Raw genomic sequence first — 20,161 nt, 5'->3', positions numbered from 1 at the left:
TACCAAACAGCCCCAAATTTTTACGATTTGGAACTCGAGTTCCATGTGGTTTATTTATTTATTTATTTATTTCCACGTCAAATCTATAGTAGTTGGGGCTCGAGTTTGTTAAACTCAATTTTGAGTTGGAACTTGAGTTTGCTAAACTCAAGTTTCAAAAACAATCTACATAACTAAATAACTTCAAACATATGCTATTCACCTAAAATTATCTTAAAAAGTTACCATTCAGCAACTTTTCCTAAGAATTGTTTGGCAAACCTATTCTTAACGCTTCTATCACACAAGCTTTATGAAAATCAGAAAGGACAAAATGGACTGAAGTGGACCAAATAGGACCAAAGTAGACATAATAGACCAAACGGCACTGAATAGAACAGAAGTGGACTGTCAAGGACAAAATAGACCAAATAAGACCAATATGGACCGAATAAAATCGAATGGACCCAAGTAGACCCAATAGGACTGAATAATTCAGAAGTGAGTTTAATTGGTTAATAGTTTGATTTGTTCAAACGTAGGCTTAATAAGTCTCAATATAATTTAAAAGTCATGATATTTGAAATATCCTAAATTTGCATGTGCAAATATTTTGTTTTTGATTTTAGGTTAAATACATAGTTGGTCTCTAAACTTTATAGCCTATAAAAAAAGTTTTAGTCTATAAAATATAAAATGATTGCTTTTAGTAAAATGATATGACCAAACTAAAAACAAAGCGTGTGCATGATTGGCTTAAGTTTGAGAAACCTTTTATTCTATATTAACCTCATGAAGGCCAAAAATTTCTCACTCAAGCTAACATAGCCCAAAATAGCTCTAAAAATCAACTCGACCTAACCTGTAAGGGTAGATTGGAGCCATTTGGTAAGGTCTAATTAAAAAAAAATCATTAAATCATTTAAATTCATTATTAAAAGAATTTACAATTTAGCCTAATATTTGAATTATATTAAAAAACTATCCAAATATTAAAATAAATAAAACCATCAAATTCATACCAAGTATTTTTTTTTTAATTAAAAAAAAGATAATAATCAACCAGACCCAAAGGCCAAAGTCATAATTTTACGAGTGGTGTCAGTGGAAAGAAATTATTTAAGCAAAGCTGAATATGACAATTATCCAACAAGTGGACTAGGTGAAAAAATGTGGGTTGCGAAGGACATTGAAGCAGCGGAAGGTTACGAAGCGAAGAGAAGCCGTGAAGACTAAGATGGGGCTGGAAGCTCTAATGACAAGTGAGTACAAGTGAGTACACGGTAACTCTGACTGTGAGGAATCAAGTGAGTACAAAGACTCTGGTGAAGACTGAAGAGGTAAGCGAAAGTGACCTTGAAGGTTAATCAACTTTTTTCCCTGTAAGTCACTGTCTTTCTTCTTAATTCAAGCTCTGTTCGTTGCTACAATATCTTTTTCTTGTGTAAAAATATTCATGGATTGCCCACCATATGTTTGATTAGAGTTTTTAATGAGACTCCTAGAAATTTGACGAAGACGAACAAAAGATTGCAACAAAAAGCTTCTTGTTGTTGTTTATAAAGCGGAGAAATAATCTGCTTGAAAGCTTTTGCTGCCAAACGTACTCAGTAACACTGCCACATTTTCTCGTTTTTACCAACCCAAGGTGCTATCTCCATAAGTGTTCTGTCAAGGGAGTGGAGGCATCTCTGAACTCTTGTCCCCATTCCTGACTTAGGCCCATACTTAGACTCTTTGCTTTGTGGATATAATGTTCATAATTTAGACTCTTTGCTTAACCAAATGTCTTTCCTCCTACATTGACACATGGTCTGCACCACCATTCCACATGTTATGGAAAAGCTTGATCTAACCATTACTAATCCTTTGGTGGGGCTGCCTTTCTGTCTCTTCTTTTCTACAATGTTAGTGCCTCTGAGTTTGATAGGTAATATTTTTCTCAATCCTCCTTCTGCTTCTAGGTTCCCAAATCTAAGGATTCTAGTACTTGGATCTGTAGAGTATGCAAACTCTGAATCTCTCCCCACCCTCCTCACTGCCCTCCTTGTCCTCATTTTAGAAATCCACAAGCACAACCTCATTTTGTTTCCATGGCAGGTTCTTCAAAATGAATAAAGTAGAATTGCATGAATTTATGATTGTAATTGAGGAAAAAGTTCGGAAAGTTAATAATGTCACTAATTGTAATCAACAAATTAGGTGAAGATGCAAGAGGCATGCACCATGAATTAATAATTGCAATTGAAAAAAACAGTTTAAAAAGGTAGTATTGTCACTAATGGAAATCAACAAATTCTGTGAATAATAGATAGTATTGGACACGATGTATTACAAAGTGGCCTTAGCCACGTGCTTCCATTGTTTTGCAATGTTAGGAAAACATCTTACACCTCATCATCCCATGTAATGCTTGTGCAAAGGCACAGGTCAGATCTTAATAATATTTGAATCTCATTTAAAAATGAAATATTTTTTTAAATTAGATTTTTCGTTCCTTTCTTTATTTTGTTCCTTCCTGGTATATTTTTTTTTTTCAGACATTCAGGAGTTTAATAAAATATTTGTAATGTCAATTTTGAATGGAAAGGCTAGTATCAACCTATCACTTGCATTGCCTCATTGATTTGTAATATTAAAAGTTTAAACTCATTTTATACATAACATTGTTCGTTAATTATGGAAATTATTACCATATGACTTTTGTGCTTTGGGGCCTTGATATTCAAAAAAATTTCCAGACTTATTTCAAATCATAACCAAGGAAAACCATCCATGTTCATTTCATTTTTCTTTTTAGTAATTAGACTCATGCAGGCAAACAACTGTGCATTGGAGAGCTGATTAGATTTGTAAAACCTGCTCTACTTGTTATCTCTGTTGATGCAATTGTTTCTTTGTCATTTTAACTTGATGAAATACATTTCATAGTGAATTGATAATACACCTTTTTAGACATCAGTGTGTGTGTGTGTGTAGGGTTCCTATTTTATTGGTTGTACCCATAGGAAAAGTGATGTCAAATGAAATTGCTTTGGCTCTCTACATGGTGTGGCATATGTGCTAGTCAAAGATACTTTCAGGTGAAATTTTGAATTAGTTTGAAAACCCTATAACCAAAATGATTCCGAGGGAATTTCGCAAATTCCTCTTTGTGTTGCTGCCAAGCTCATAAGGTCTCATTCCAAATCTGGGGTTTATTTGGTTGAAAAGGATAGTGGCTGTTGCATACTAGGAATTGTAGAAACCAAGCTGGCAGGTCCTTTATTAATCTCACTGGCACAACCATAAGTGAAGACCCTGAGCAGGCTGAGCTTTGGAACTAGCTATGTAGGTTACAATTTCCTTTTAAAATGATTGTTGTTCTTTGGAGAATTTTATTCAATTTTCTTCTTGTGAGGGCAGAATTGAGAAGGCATTTGAGGACTTAGTCCTTTGACTCAAAGATACTGAAAGACCATATATTTTTTTCCTTTTCATCTAGAGAAATCAGGTTTGGTTTGATCTGTACATTAGGACTGATTTCATCCAGCCTTATTTTATTTAGGCATGGTTGAAGAGCTGGTTGAAGGGGAGGGAGATTTGGGGATCTTAAAGTACTTATCATTGCCTTTTTTTTTTCTCTATTTTATGGTCTATTTGGACTTAACAGGAACAAGGCAACTGTGAAGAAAGAACCTTTCCATGCCACTAATGTTGTCTGGTATTGTAAAAGTTTGATTTCAATGTGCAGGGTAACTGACATTTCAAAAAACAAAGAAAAACCTTGACAACAACAAGATAAGCAAGGGTAGACCTTTAGAGAGTGTCACAACTGGCAACCAATCCTGTTGGAGTCAAGCTGCAAGGGTAGGAGAAGGAAATACAGGGGATCCAAGCTTTTTTTGAAAAAATAGAGTAGGTGCATGTCCATGGCTGGTTGTTTTAGCTGAGCTTTTTCTTCATTTTTAATCTTTTTGTGGATATTCACAAAACAACATGACACTTCCACTAGTAGATATTGCCACAGATTTTCAAGAATAAATTCCATTAATTGTATATGCATGCATGCAAGTCAAATCCATATTATACATGAACAGAATGTAGATATTGCATTCCCCTTTGAACCTCCTAAGTCCTAACACCAATCAAGTGACTTTGTACATTTTCATAACATTGTTAAATGATTGCTATTCACATATAGATTGACAGGCCTCACACCTAGAAGTGATCCCCATAGCTATAATATCAAAAGAGTAATGTAAATAACATAAAAATAAATAAATAAAATGAAAATTTTAAGCAAAAGAATCTATTGCTGATCTAGAAGCTCCAGGAAAGCCTACTTGACATGCCATCCATTCTTTAACCTCAAACTATTTGGATGGTCAAAATGACATCATCCCCTTAAAAAAATGCAAATATATTTGACACACACACTAAAACAGAAATGGGGATCATGAGAATGACACATATTAACTAAACGACAAAAATATATATTCCAGCTTTTAGGATGCTCCCTATTGGCTATTACATCACTTCTTCTAGTTTGTCCAACTCTTCCTTTATAGCATCTTCAGGCTTTGAGATTTCTCTCTGTTTGTATGCTTATAATTAAGAAATAGGTGGCAAAGTTGGCCAATAGAGAGGTTGTGGTGAAGGACATTTAACAGCTTACAAATGTTTGGGTTTGACAGGTGGACATATGTCCTGGTGGAGCCTTGATCCCTAGTAACCATTGCCCCTAAGTTCTTTATGAACAATAGCTTGGATATAAACCTCATTCTTCCATCTGATGCTTGTGCAGAAGCATTGGTGAGTCCTCAATAATATTTGAATCTTATTTAGAATGGACATATCTTTTTCCTCTGCTTTTTCATAATTATATTATTCTTTCTTTCTTTCTTTTGTTTTGTTTTTTTTTTTTCCCAGACATTTAGGAGTTTAATAGGTTACATCATATATGTGTGTCTGATGTCAAGTTTTGATGGAAATGGGTGCTGCCACATGTAAGTTCCCTGTTAATTTGTAATATTGATGGCTAAAAACTCCTTTTATGCAGGATTGTTCAGTTTAATTATATCGGTTTACTGATAAGATGATATGGCCTCATACAACTCCTAAACATGGTGAGTGAAACTATATCTTATGCTATGAGGAAGAGGAAAACTTGGATCATTTATTCCTGAAGTGTAGTCTTTCTTGGGCTGTATGGTTTTGGTCAGATTAGACCCTTAGAACTTTGTGCATTTATCCTTGCTCTTTGAAGCAGTCGTTGACTTAGTGAATGGAGGATCTACATTTTCAATAGCAGGAATATGTGATGTTCTCTAGATTGTCATATCTTAAATCTGTTGACCTTGTGGTACAACCTCAACAAAGTGATGTTTGAGGGTGCAAAACAGGCTGGCTTATGAATTGTTAATGCTCAGTAAAGCTTTTTTTTCCAGGTATGCACAAGCCTATCATGCAGATTTGGATCAGAGTAACTGTAGGAGAGTACTGAGGCGAGTGTGTCCAGTTGTGGAGGGATAGCTGGTGTTGCTGACCGTTAAGCGACACTGGCAAAGACGGTGCAGATGGAGTGGTTTTGCCTAAATCATGTGCTGGCAGGAAAATTTTGAAGGTGTTGCAGTTCTGCCATATGCAGCTGAGTAGCTGCTAGAAGCTTATCTGTTTTGCTCTGCATCATTCGTCTCTTATAACATTAAAGAAATTTCCAGTAGAACTTGGCTTGGATAGGGTGATGATTGTTGATCACAAAGTGTTTCAATTCAAAAGAATCTAGAAGAAAACTTCTATAAGCATATTTTCTTGCTAACCACAGAAAGGAGTATCCCCTATTGAATTTCTAATTTGCTATGCATGAAAGAAAGTGTATGAAACAGCATGACATTTCTTTTTTTGTTTCCTTCTTTTTTTTTTTTTTTTAAATCAGTTTTGGTTAAGTGTACTAATATTAAGGTTTTAAGTTCCCTAATCCAAAGTAATATTAAAGAGTTGCAACACATCAGCCACTGGTAGAATATAGGACTTCTTAAACTTGGAAATCTGTACAGAGCTCACATTATTCCCAAATCATCATTTAACATTTACAATCAAAATTATTTGCAACAATCAAGAACAACCATTTATTTACCCAACTGCCAATGCTACTGAAAGGGTTCACCACTAATGACAAAGACCTGAACTTCAGACAACCAACAAGTAAGCAAGTAAGCAAGAATTCTCTCTTTTTTTTTCTTTTTTTTTGGTGAATAAAAAAAAATGTAATCCAAAAATTAATGAAACGCCCACAAAATAGAAAATGGAGGCCTGGTAGTTACGGTGAAAGATGTAGCCGAGCCGAGGGTCAATCTCAGCTACAGACTGCTTTGTGACTTCGAGCTTCGCTTGAGATTTTTCATCTTTACATCAAGCTCGTGGCCTGAGTAAACTTTTTGTAAAACATTTTATCACATTATACTAACTCAACCAGGAATACGCTTTCTAAAAAGAGTTTAATTGGTTAGCAGTTTGATTTGATAATACTTCTCACTATTATTTTATGGGTCTTGTTAGGTTAAAATTTTATAACACAATCAAATCACTTTTTTTTAGGAGTCAAGGCACTCTTTAACTAAAAGTTCATACTTTTATGAATTTTTACTATTTCTCAAAGTAGGTAGAGCCCGTTTGAACTTTGAAGCCTCTTTAATGATTGTCTAAGACACCTGCGAACAAAAGCCTAATTTTAAAAATCATGCTATTGAATCAAATTTTCACTTGATTGTCCCTTTGCAACTTATATGATGTGATCCATTTCACAGTTGATTTCAATGCTTAATTGTTGATAACGTGGCAACTTCTTTCATAATGGGAAATACTGTTTGGGATGATAGGTTACTAAAATAATCGTTATTCATGTGCATTAGGTATTCTTTGTGATTATGATAGCTCAAAGCAATAACAATTCTGATTTATCTTATTGAAAAATCCAACCGTTTAAGTTGCGAAGATGTAAATTTGAGATATTATTTTAGTTGGTTTATACTTTAAAGTGTCTGCCTTAAGAACTAGTGCACAATCCTCATATACTATCGTCCTCTACTATAAATTCAACAGATAAATATACATATGAAGATTAAAAAAATACATTTAATTTTGACATATTATTGATATTCAGCTAATCATTTTGTTAACGGATTTTGGTGAGGACTCAAATATAATCTTAATTCATTGCTGAGCCTCAATTCTCTCTAGCTCTTGAGAAGCTTCCTTGGGTCCATGGTTATGAGAAAAGAGTGAGGCCTTTGGTGTCTTTGAGTCGAAGTGAGCTTGGGTTTTCAGTAATCTTTGATTTTGGTGCTGAGCAAGATTAAGAGAGCCTTCGTCCATTTTTCCTAAAATTTCCCCTTCTCTTAATTGGTTCTTGCTTCTTTGAATTACCCAGAGAACCCATGCCTTATGCTTCATTGAAACACCCATATTATTAGCCCATTCATATTTCAAGCCCAAAGCAAGTGTTGGTGAGACTGAAATCACAGAGCCATTTATCCAGTGATGTTCACTACAGTCAAAACTTCCAGGAGTGTCATTAGAGTGCCAGGGGTTCTGGTCTTTTGCAAGCAAGGAGTATTGGAGGAAATCACTATTGAAGGATTCCAAAGATTCTAGGACAATTACGGTAGGAAGGCAAGCCGCGCGCTTGTAGAGGTTATATAGAGTTTGTACCTCAATGGTGTCCCCTTAGTGGAACCAATGAAGTCACTTCATGAGAAGGCATGTAACAGATTTAGTTGCTATTACCAGTCTCGATTTTTTGGACACCCCTTCATTAATTGGCATGTTTATTTTTTTAAAGAATAATTACGTTATTTGCAGAGTGATCCCATTATTCATTTTAAAGATTCATAATCATTAGTTTGAAAGGGTAAAAATTATTCAGTTGATGTCAAAGCAGCTCTAATATAAATAATCTTGATGTCAATTACAAACTGTGCTTGCTCCTAGCCTTCACTTTTTTTTCCCTACATTATTTTTTACTCTTCATTTTCAGTTTTTAAATGTCTAAGTCACCCTATCTGTGTACTTCTATAGTTTATTTGCACCATTTGCCTTTTGTCATAAAATTATTCCTACTTATCATAGAGAGACCAAAAAAATCAGCCTTACTAAGAAACCCCAAATGAAATTACTCTAAATAAGAAAGAAAAAAGAGAAACATAAACCAAGTGCAAACACAATCACACATCCTTATCATTGTTATCAATGACCTGAAGTGCATAATTAATTTGCACTCTACTTATATTAAATTAGTTAGAGGATGTATTAGTCATAGAGTTTCCAGATTCCACTAAGCATTTAAATAAAAATAACTTTATAGTTTATCAAAAAGAAATTAGAGCAGGGCTTCTAGGAAATTACACAGAATGTGTAGGAGTAATTATCATCAAATTTTCACTACAGTGCTAATCCAAAAATAATAAAAATATCATAAAAGCATGATAAAGCGTAAACAAGACTTTACTAGTTACTTGAAACTTAATCTTTCTTGTTTTTTTTTTTTTTTTTTTTTTTTTTGAGAGAGAGTTTCAAAATCTCGTATTTAACTATCAGAGACTTACCAATTGAGCTAACTGAAATCCATTTTCTTCTCTTTTTCTTAATGGGAGAGTAAAAACTTATATATAGCTCTAATAAAGTCCACTTCTCTAATTTATCTTCCTTCAACTTTTTTTATTTTTTACTTCAGTTTTAAATTTTATTTGAATGTACTTATTGTATAAATAGTGGTTCTGAGATAACTATGAAGCTAAATTTTTTGTCCCACGATTTTTTTATTTTATTTTAAAGCCTATTGCCCCTAAAAACTTGCTATTAGAAAACTTAAGTTATTATAGAAAATTTTATGCTACAAAAAGAAGAAGAAGAAGTTATTATAGAAAATTTAACATAACTTTAGAATATGTTTCAAAATATAATTGTAACTTTAATATACTCACACAAAACATTCATTAAAAAGAATTTAGAAAGAAATAGAAATCCATAGAATTTTAAGATTACAGTTTGCTGTTTAAAGAGAAATTCCTTATGATATATGTTGATGACAACATACGATAAGGTTGTCATTTTAGTCTCTCATAATTATCTTCCTCTTTTTTTTTGAGAAAGTAATTATCTTCCATTTTGTTTAACATAGTTGAATAAGTTTCTCACTTTCACATCTACTTACTTTGTTTTAACAAATGATTTGTGGACTCTCTCTTTGATTTCAATACGGCAATACCCAATGCCCATTCTTAAATTTATTAGTAGAATAATCCTAGTTGTTTATGATTCTGCTTTCTTAAAACACGAAAAGCCCACTTCTTATTTTTGAATTTAATGGCTCTTTACGTTGGAAAATTATTGAATACTCCGAGAGTACTGTAAGGACACAATTCGAGCCCGGACCCACAATTAGAAGGGAATGGGCCTGAAAAGCCTTTTTACAATAAATTTGTAGAGAGTGGGTTTGAAATCTAGGTTCTAATGATATTTTAAATAACAAAGAATGATGGCTTTGGTCACAATGGCACTCACAAGGATTTATTTGTATGAATATGAATGTAAACCCCTCCTCGGACCCAATCCGAGGATAATTTATATTACTGCTTCCCAAAAATAGACTACAAATGTGGATAGTCAGGTTTACAATGTACTTTTTTCTCTTCCTTTCCAAAAAGTTCCCCCTGTTACCGAAGGTCCTTTCTCTCCTTTATACTCCCTTGTTCCTCCCCTTTTCATCCTCCACCTCATGGTTAGACCGCTGGTTTAGATACTTGTCTCATCCACCTTCCGTGAAGTCTCTGGAGATAGGGACCAAGTTTCAAACCTGATACCCAAGTCTCACTTCTCCATTAATGTCGCCAGAGTAGCAGTTGTAGAGTCTTCAATGCAGGGGCGGTGGTAACAGCTTTATCTTATATATTTCACCGTCCTTCTTCATATCTTCCACTTTTACCATTGTTACCTTTGCATGCAAGACTTTTCTAGACCATAGCCTATGAAAGTTTTAACCAGGTCTTCATCTACCTCGGCTTTACATAGCCGAGGACACAATCATCCTCGGCTTGTTCCCTTGGACATACCTATTCAGGCGTTACCTCATTTTTGTTCAGTATTGTTTTTGAGTTGACTTTCACCCATCTTCGGACCATTCGAGGTCCTCGGATTGGGCCTTTAGCCTAAAAGACATTCTTGGGCCACCCTACACATATTCCTAGGCCTAATGATCCTACAATAGCCCTTCGAGATTCTCATTTTGCGATCCCCAAAGGAAATGAGGATCTCGACATCTGTCACCTCTTAACCTGTGGACATCTTGCACCTTTGTTGACAGGGATGATGATTTTTGAACTGCCCACCGCATATTCCCGACGTTTCGGCATGCGAAGCGTCCCTAAATTAAATTCTGGCGTCTTTCTGTCCCTCACGTTCAGTGATGTGACACGCATCCAACGGTTGAGGATTACCTTTAGACAAAGGCAGGAACTCTCCCACTTCATAATTCCCAATGACATATAAATACTAATATTTCAAACCTTCTCACACATTACAACGCTCGTACAACGTATCTGCCACACTTCGCAATCTATATGTGCTTTCTCACTTACCAAATATCTGGCCGAGGTGATTTTGTCATTAAAGTAAGTTCTCCCAGACTATCTCTCTTTTTTATCAGCTTTTTGTTTTTCCTCCTTCTTTCTCTTGTGTTTCTTTATCCTCGGCTCACCTATTTTCTTAGTTCTTCCAACACACCCACACCCTGTTTCCCAAAAATGGGTAGATTTGCATCTCTAGTAAATTCAGGTGAAAAAATAGAACAATTTAAGGCTAAGTACCAAATCCCATCGGGGGTATCTGGTACGTACTGTACAGAAGATGAGTATTTAGTAAAAAGAAAAACGGGAGAAGTCGTAATTCCGATGATAGCATTCATCGAAGGAGGGATGAAAATTCCTATGGGGACCGTTACCAGGGATTATCTTAGGGCCTTTAGACTAGCTCCTACCCAGTGCGCCCCAAATGTATTTAGGATTCTAGGTTCCATAGATGCCCTAAATGAGAAGATGAACCTAGGACTCACTTACCATTACGTGAATTGGGTTTATAACCTCCACTTCCTGAAGAAAAAAAGGAGAATTGAATATTACCTAAAATCTAGACACTCAGAAGTTAGGTTAATTCAATGCCTCCCTGAATCCAACAAGGGTCTAAAAAATGATTTCTTGATCATATCAGGGAATTGGCACAACGGCGTGCCTTGTCCGACAAGGGAGGGTTCACCAGGTGAAGTTTCAGATCTATTTGAACCCTTTGCAACCATCCTTTTTACCTTTTATTTATTCTCACCTCATTTTTCTTTCTTTCAACCAATTTGCAGACCCACACGCAGCAGATCGTCATCGTCTCCTTGTTGATTTCGGGAGACTAGACAGAATATTACAAGCTGAGGTGTTTGTACATTCAGACGGCCAACTCCGAGCGTCTCATTTAATCCTTGGTTACGATCCCATTTCCAAAGCTTTTCAGGTGCCAAAGTGTGTGATCAAAGCCAAGGACCCACGTCTACCTCGGATAAGCGTTGCCGTTGAAGGTTTTCTGCTACCTGAAGGGGCTTCTATTCCTCAAGGTACCTTGGTTACCCAACCCATACAACCCCCACAACCCGTTCTGGACGGCATTCCCCTAATCCCTCTTACAACACAACACACATCTGGTGAAGCAACCTCTTCCCAACCCGGCATAAAGGAAGAAGAAGAGATTGTTGAAGTATCCGATTTCGAGAACGAGTTCAAGGTTTTTAATCAACCTCACTCCCCTGAAGACCAAGTTTCTGTCCTCGGCACATCCTCTTTAACCCTACAAGACATCACCCAAAAACCTGATACCATGGGCATCCAATGCAAACCAAAGCCGAGTCTCAAAGATGTACTGGAAGCTTAAGTAGGGACCCAAGAGCTTTCTAAGATACCTCGCACCAAGGTCCAAGATAAAGGCCCTGAATCCAGGCTCCCTCCTTCTCCCCCTCCTTCCCAATCCCAGCATACCAACCAGGCTGACCACAAAAGAAAACGGGACCAGCAAAAAGGGAAAGAAGTGATGGAGGGAGGGAAAGACTCTCTTCCTAAGGAGCTAGAGCTCGAAAAAGGAGGAAAACAGGCACGCACCATGCATACGAGGTCAGATAGACGGATTGAATCTCACGCGGCTGTACATACTCCAATCTGGGTCCCCGATATGACTATGGATGACCACGCAGTCACTGTTGACGCATCCATCAGGAATTTCGATGAGGGAATGGCCGCTTGCGTAGCAGACGTATTGGAGCAAGCTTTGCTATTACCTGAGGATATGGGTGAGCTCAGAAAAATGAGAGATCAAAATGTCTTCATGATTTTGAAGAAGGAGCTTGCCATGGTAAGCATCTTGTCCAAGTCTTGTTTACTTCTATTTCTGTTACTTTATAAAAATTTTAACTTTGCCTTATTATTTTGTTGTCTTTTACGCATAGGCTGTTCAGTCTGCTCATAGGGCAGAAGAGATCGCTATTAACTTGTACAAGTCCTTAAAGGCTGAAGAATCAAGGTGTGAAAATGCCCAAAGGATCCTTGACCTACAAAAGAAAAAACTACAAGGGGTCACAGATAAACTTACCAAGGCAGAGAGTGAGAAGTCCAGCTTGGATGCCGCTCTTAAAAAAAACGCGAAACAAACCAAGGACCAAAGACTACTGCTCAGGCAAACTGATGAAAACCTTGCTGCCACAAGAAAGCTGATTAAGGATCTTAAAAAAGACTTAAAGGAGTCTGAGAGGGCAAAGGAGGAGGCTATCAAGGTTAAAAAGGAGGCTGAGAAGGCAAAGGATCAAGCTGAGCAAGAGGGTTATGAGGTCGGGGTGGCAGAGACCACTGAAACCTTCAAAGCCCAAGTCGCTGAGGTGTGTAGGGATTACTGCCTTCAAGTATGGAATGAGGCACTCTCCCGAGCTAGTATTGATGCTTCTTCCATTCTTTGGAAGGCAGAAAATGTCTACTTCCCCCCAGCCATCCGAACCTCTGCTCCTCCCCAAATCAAGGATGGTGCTGTTGCTCAAGGAGTCGAGGATAAACAAAGTGATGCAGTCGAAAAACCTATCTCTATTGAAAGTCAGTTTCCACCGCGTGCTGAACCAACAAAAGGGGCGGCCTTTAAGGATATACAGCCCCCAAGTGATCCCAAGGAATCCTCCAATAACAAACAGACTGGCCAAACAATGGAGCTTGTGTTAGCAACAATTCCTGTAACCTTGAAGGAAGATCCAAAAGGAAAAGGGATAGCTGCTGACTCCTCGGCGCAACCTTAGCTTCCAACAAACCCTAAAGGGCCCTTAAAGTTAAAGCTGAAGCCATAACTGCTCTACTTTCCTCCATCTTTTTCCTTATCTCTTTTAATGTAATTTTTGGCAACTTGCCAGCAAATGTATCTCTTAAGAATTACAAATTAATGAAAAAGAGCAAGTTATTTCTACCACAGATTCCAATTTTATTGCCTTTCTTTATATTTATAGTTGGTATCCTTTTCATCTTACCTTAAGTTTGTCTATTATATTAAAACAATAGTCTGTTTTTCTTTTTAGAAATCTATTAATACATCCAAGGAAACAACCTGTAATGAATTAGGCAACAAATATGTTCAATATACTTGCAAATGCTTTAAGTTATGTTCATGGGCTTCTACCCTTTTATCACTATCTTGGGGGTCTTCAAAATTTAAACGTAATTAAATTTTAACCAATGCTCAATCAGAATATCAACATACTTGATATATATTGATGGCAAGAAGTGTTAATTTTTCCAAAATAGATGATCTAAGGACCAGACATAACTAAGATTCTGTTTAACACTTGATAAGATATCAATTTAGATGAGGTATGTGGTTTGAGGATTCAGGCAAGACCAAGTTTCAGTTTGATACTTAGAAAAATGAACTGAAGTGTCAATTTCTCCAAAGTAGATGGTCCGAGAACCAGACATAACTAAGGTTCTGTTCATCACTTAATAAAATATCAATTTAGATGAGGTATGTGGTCCGAGGAGCCAGGCATGACCAAGTTTCAGTTTGATACGTAGAAAAGTGAATTGAAGTGTCAATTTCCCCAAAGTAAATGATCCGAGGACCAGACATAACTAAGGTTCTGTTCAAAACTTAATAAAATATCAATTTAGACGAGGTATGTGGTCCGAGGAGTCAGGCATAACCAAGTTTCGGTTTGATACTTAGAAAAGTGAACCGAAGTGTCAATTTCCCCAAAGTAAATGGTCTCGAGGACCGTACATAACTAAGGTTCTGTTCAACACTTAATAAAATATCAATTTAGATGAGGTATATGGTCCGAGGAGCCAAGCATGACCAAGTTTCAGTTTAATACTTAGAAAAGTGAACTGAAGTGTCAATTTTCCCAAAGTAGATGGTCCGAGGACCAGATATAACTAAGGTTCTGTTCAACACTTGATACGATATCAATTTAGATGAGGTATGTGGTCTGAGGATTCAGACATGACCAAATTTCAGTTTGATACTTAAAAAAGTGAACTGAAGTGTCAATTTCCCCAAAGTAGATGGTCCGAGGACCAGACATAACTAAGGTTCTGTTCAACACTTAATAAAATATCAATTTAGACGAGGTATGTGGTCCGAGGAGCCAGGCATGACCAAGTTTCAGTTTGATACGTAGAAAAGTGAACTGAAGTGTCAATTTCTCCAAAGTAGATGGTCCGAGGACCAGACATAACTAAGGTTCTGTTCAACACTTAATAAAATATCAATTTAGACGAGGTATGTGGTCCGAGGAGCCAGGCATAACCAAGTTTCAGTTTGATACTTAGAAAAGTGAACTGAAGTGTCAATTTTCCCAAAGTAGATGGTCCAAGGACCAGACATAACTAAGGTTTTGTTCAACACTTAATAAAATATCAATTTAGACGAGGTATATGATCCGAGGAGCCAGGCATGACCAAGTTTCAGTTTGATACTTAGAAAAGTGAACTGAAGTGTCAATTTTTCCAAAATAGATGGTCTGAGAACCAGATATAACTAAGGTTTCGTTTAACATTTAATAAAATATCAATTTGGATGAGGTATGTGGTTCGAGGAGCCAGGCATGACCAAGTTTCAGTTTGATACGTAGAAAAGTGAACTGAAGTGTCAATTTCTCCAAAGTAGATAGTCCGAGGACTAGACATAACTAAGGTTCTGTTCAATACTTAATAAAATATCAATTTAGATGAAGTATGTGGTCCGAGGAGTCAGGCATGACCAAGTTTCAGTTTGATGTTTAGAAAAAGATGATAATCAATGAAATACAGTGTTAATAAAAATAAAAATGGCAGAAGTGCCTTTCACTTAATAATAATACTTTCGTAGGTTATTACATTCCAAGGATGTTGTACAGCATATTCATCTAGATCTTCAAGATTATAAGCTCCTATGCCCGCGACTGAGGTAATACGATAAGGTCCTTCCCAGTTGGGCCCCAGTTTTTCCTATGTTGGGTTCTTTGTAGTACCCAAAACTTTCCTCAGTACTAAGTCTCCAGGTACAAGAGGCCGTAACTTTACATGAGAATCATACCCCTACTTGAGTTTGTATTGATAATAAGCTAGCTGAACCATGACATTCTCTCGTCGTTCTTCAACTAAGTCTAGATTTCTCTCCAATAGATTATCATTGCTGCCTAGAGTGAAGGAGCTCGTCCTTAGTGTTGGGAACCCAGTTTCTAGAGGTATTACTACCTCGGCTCCATAAGTCATGGAGAAGGGTGTTTCTCCTGTGGACCTTCGTGGTGTAGTTCGATATGTCCACAAGACGTGTGGCAGTTCTTTCACCCATCTTCCCTTAGCATCATCTAACATTTTCTTGAGCCCATTGACTATCACTTTATTGACCACCTCGGCTTGCCCATTCCCTTGAGGATAAGCTGGAGTGGAATATCTATTTGTGATGCCCAGATCACAACAGTATCTTCTAAAGGTCTTACTATCAAATTGTAAACCGTTAACGGAAATGAGAGTATGAGGGATGCCAAACCGGGTGACAATGTTCTTCCATACAAACTTTTTGCTTCCATGTCTCCGACATTTGATAATGGCTCACTTCAACCCATTTGGTGAAATAGTCCATTCCAACGAGTAGTCACCTCCTATTCCCTCGCCGCTTTTAGGAAAGGCCCAACAATATCCAAGCCCTATTGAGCAAAAGGCTAAGGACTAGACAGAGGATTAAGAACACCCCTTGGTTGATGTATGTTAGGAGTGAATCTTTGACATTGGTCACATTTCTTCGCATAATCCCGTGCTTCTCTCTCGCATATTGGGCCACCAATATCCTTGAGTAAGAGCTCTATGAGCTAAAGACCTTCTTCCAATGTGGCTTCCGCAAATCCCTTCATGCAACTCTTCTAAAAGTAACTCGTTGCTTCGGGTGGATACATAGCAAATATGGTCCTGAATAAGAGCGCTTATATAATTTCTGGTCCTCGGATAGCCAGAACTGAGGTGCTTTCCTGCGTATCTTATCTGCTTCGAACCTTTCCTTGGGCAAGACATCATCTTTGAGGAATGTCACAATTAGATCCATCCAACTAGGCCCCATCCTAATTTGATGAATTCGAATAGCGTCATTACTCGTCCCCGTGGGTTTCCACAGATCTTCAACAAGGATAACTCGAGGTAGGCTTTGCGTCGAGGATGTTGCGAGTGTGGCCAAGGAATTAGCATGGGTATTCCCAAACCTGGATACATGTAATAAAGAAAAAAACTTAAATTTGGATTGTATATACCTGACCTGGGTTAGGTCTCCTTGCATTCTTGAATCTCTTGCCTCTAACTTTCCTTCCACTTAACCTACCACCAATTGTGAATCCGAGAACATTTATACCATCTTTCCTCCTATTTTATGAACCATCTTCATTCCGGGGAGGAGAGATTCATATTCTGCCTCGTTATTGGTGGCCGAGAACCTCAATCTCAAGGATTTCTCAAAAGTAATTCCCTCAGGGGATACCAAAACTAGCCCCACACCAGATCCTCTTTGATTTACTGCTCCATCAACGTATACCTTCCATAACGGAGGCTCTTTGCACGAAATCATGCCAACCGATTTTTCATCCATGCTTGATCCCTTAATATATTCTTCTAACGAAGGCTCAGCAAACTCCGCCACCAGATCCGCAATGACTTGCCCCTTTATAGAGGTGCAAGGCATATATTTGATATCAAAAGCCCCTAGGATAGTACCCCCACTTGGCAATCCTTTCCGTGTAGTCTGCACTCCGAAGTATTGACTTAAGAGGGAGTTGAGTTAGGACAACAACTGTATGCAACTGAAAGTAGTGGGGAAGCCTGCGCGTAGCGTGCACCACTGCCAGGATTGCTTTCTCCAACGGTAAATAATTCACCTCGGCCTCATGTAGAGACTTGCTTACATAATAAACTGGCCTTTGTACATTATCATCATCCTGTATAAGAACCAGACTAACTGCATGATTAGCTACCGCAATATACACGAACAGAACTTCATCAATTTTTGGTCGAGACATAACGGGTGGTCGCGATTCTTTAAGTTGTTGAAAAGCCACCGCACACTCCTCGGTCCATTCAAATCCCTTCCACTTGTTCAACAACTGAAAGAAAGGCCTACACCTGTCCGCGGATCGAGAAATAAATCGGTTGAGGGCAGCAGTCATTCCTGTCACCCTCTGAACCTCTTTTGGATTCCGAGGTGAGTGTAAGTTGCTAATGGCTTTGACCTGGGTAGGATTAACCTCAATTCCCTGGTGAGTTACCATGTAGCCTAGAAATTTGCCCGACCCCACACCAAAAGAACATTTAGAGGCATTGAGTCGCAATTTGTACTTTCTCAGCGTTTGAAAAGTGTTGCTTAGATCTTCTAGATGCGTGGAAACCGCTTTACTTTTCACCACCATGTCGTCCACATATACCTCAATAGTTTTTTCCCATCTGTGGCTCAAACATCCTAGTCATCATCCTTTGATAGGTAGCCCCTGCCTTCTTCAAACCGAAGGGCATTACCTTATAATGATAATTTCCTGTGGGAGTGACAAATGCAGTCTTTTCCTGGTCCTCCACAACTAAAGGTATTTGGTGATAATCTTGGAAAGCATCCAAAAAACTCATCCGAGGATGCCCAATAGTAGCATCCACCAACTGATCAATCCTATGCATTGGGAAAGAATCTTTGGGACAAGCCTTGTTTAAATCTGTGAAGTCCACACAAACTTTCCACTTCCCATTTTTCTTCTTTACCACCACTGTATGAGCTAACCATTCAGGAGAAAAAACTTCTTTGATAGCACTCACCTTCTTGAGTTTGAGCACCTCCTCCTTAACAGCCTCAGAATTCTCTTTGGAGGAGCGCCGAGGTGGTTGCCTCCTCGGTACCACAGCTGGATTGACATTTAAATTATGACAAATAAAACTCGGATCAACCCCAGGGGCTTCGTAAGCATTCCATGCGAATACATCCACATTTTTCTTCAAAAACATAATCAGCTCTATCTTCTCCTCCTGTGGCAATTAAAATCCCACCTGAAAGAATTTCTCAGGGTCGTCGTCTATAAGAACCCTTTCTAGTTCTTCACATGTAGGTTCTTCTACCGATGGTACCTTGGTTGTGGCTAGAGACTTTGATTGCTACGACTTTCCGTTAGCTGAGGCTGAGGACTCCAGTTCAGGCTAACGCAGAATTGCAGCCGTGACATATTGTTGAGCCACAGATTGACTTCCAAGCAGTTCCACCACCTGATCCCTAGAAGGAAATTTAACCTTGACATGCAAGGTTAAGGAAACGACACCCAAAGCATGCAACCAAGGTCTTGCCACAACAGCTGTATAGGAAGAATAGGCGTCTACCACAATGAAATCTACGTTTACCACTTCTGGGCCTGATTGTATAGGCAGCTTAATTTGCCCCTTTGGTATAACAGTCTTTCCCTCAAAGCTTATTAAGGGTGAATCATAAGCGATAAGATCTTCAAGCTTTAAGTTCAACCCTTTAAATAGGTCAGGGTACATGATATCTGCGCCACTCCCCTGATCAACCATCACCCTCCTCACATCGTATTCCCCTATCCTTAGGGTAACAACCAAGGCATCATCATGTGGTTGGATAGTCCCGATTTTGTCCTCTTCCGAGAAACCCAAAACTGGTAAGACATTCGCCTTAATCCTCTTCGGTTGATCCCTAGATTCCTCGGCCAGGGTCCGAGCTACAAACATCACTTTGGATGGATTTGAGCCAGTCCTTTCAGGTGCAGCAAAAATAACATTGATTGTACCCAGAGGAGGCCTTGATGAAGTGCCATTATGGTTCGTCGCCCCTGAGTCATTTCCTTGCCCATTAGGCTGATACAAGAATTGCCTTAACTTACCGTCTTTAACCAATTGCTCCAAATGATTACACAGAGTTCTACAATCCTCAGTGGTATGACCCTTCTCCTGGTGATAATGGCAATGGAGGTTTTGGTTGCGTCTCAAAGGGTCCCCTGCCATCTTATTGGACCATTTGAAGTATGACTCATGCCTGATTTTTAGCAACAAATTTGTTGCACTGGTTCCTTGAAAATGGTGTTGACCACCAGTGGGACTGTAAAACCAGCTTGTTTGGAAAAATCTCTCCCAGGCCTGTTGTTGTTGTATCTGTTCGACCTGAAATCCCTCCTCTCCTGAGGGATAACCTTCGCCTTACCCTTTTCTTGCTGCTGATCTTCCTCCACCCTCTTGTACTCATCGATGCGATCCATGAGCTGACGCACGCTCTTGACAGGCTTTTTGGTCAAAGATTTCCTTAAGTCATGCTCCGTAGGTAGGCCGACCTTGAAGGTCCTTATCGCCACATCATTGAAGTCTTCATCAATCTCATTGAACATCTCCCAATACCTGTTTGAATACGTTCTCAGGGTTTCTCCTTCTCTCATGGCCATGGACAATAATGAATTCAAAGGCCGAGGAACTCTACTGCATATGATTAAACGAGAGCCAAATGCCCTAGTAAGTTCCTTGAAAGAATTGATAGAGCCTGCCCTCAAGCCATCAAACCACCTCATCGCCACCGGTCCCAAGCCGGAGGGAAACATCTTGCATATCAAAGTCTCATTCTTGGAATGTACCGTCATCCTTTG

General features: G+C 38.3%; 1 protein-coding gene across 5 annotated transcripts in view; it reads left to right on the top strand.

Annotated features, from left to right (window-relative positions):
* Positions 1-20,161, top strand: part of LOC142618895 (TMV resistance protein N-like) — a 69,345-nt gene that overhangs the window by 19,653 nt on the left and 29,531 nt on the right. The window lies entirely within an intron of this gene.

This window comes from Castanea sativa, chromosome 12 (assembly GCF_040712315.1).
Source record: "Castanea sativa cultivar Marrone di Chiusa Pesio chromosome 12, ASM4071231v1".
Lineage (NCBI taxonomy): Eukaryota > Viridiplantae > Streptophyta > Magnoliopsida > Fagales > Fagaceae > Castanea > Castanea sativa.
Note: the sequence above shows the minus strand (reverse complement) of the source record. Positions and strands in the feature narration are given on the sequence as shown.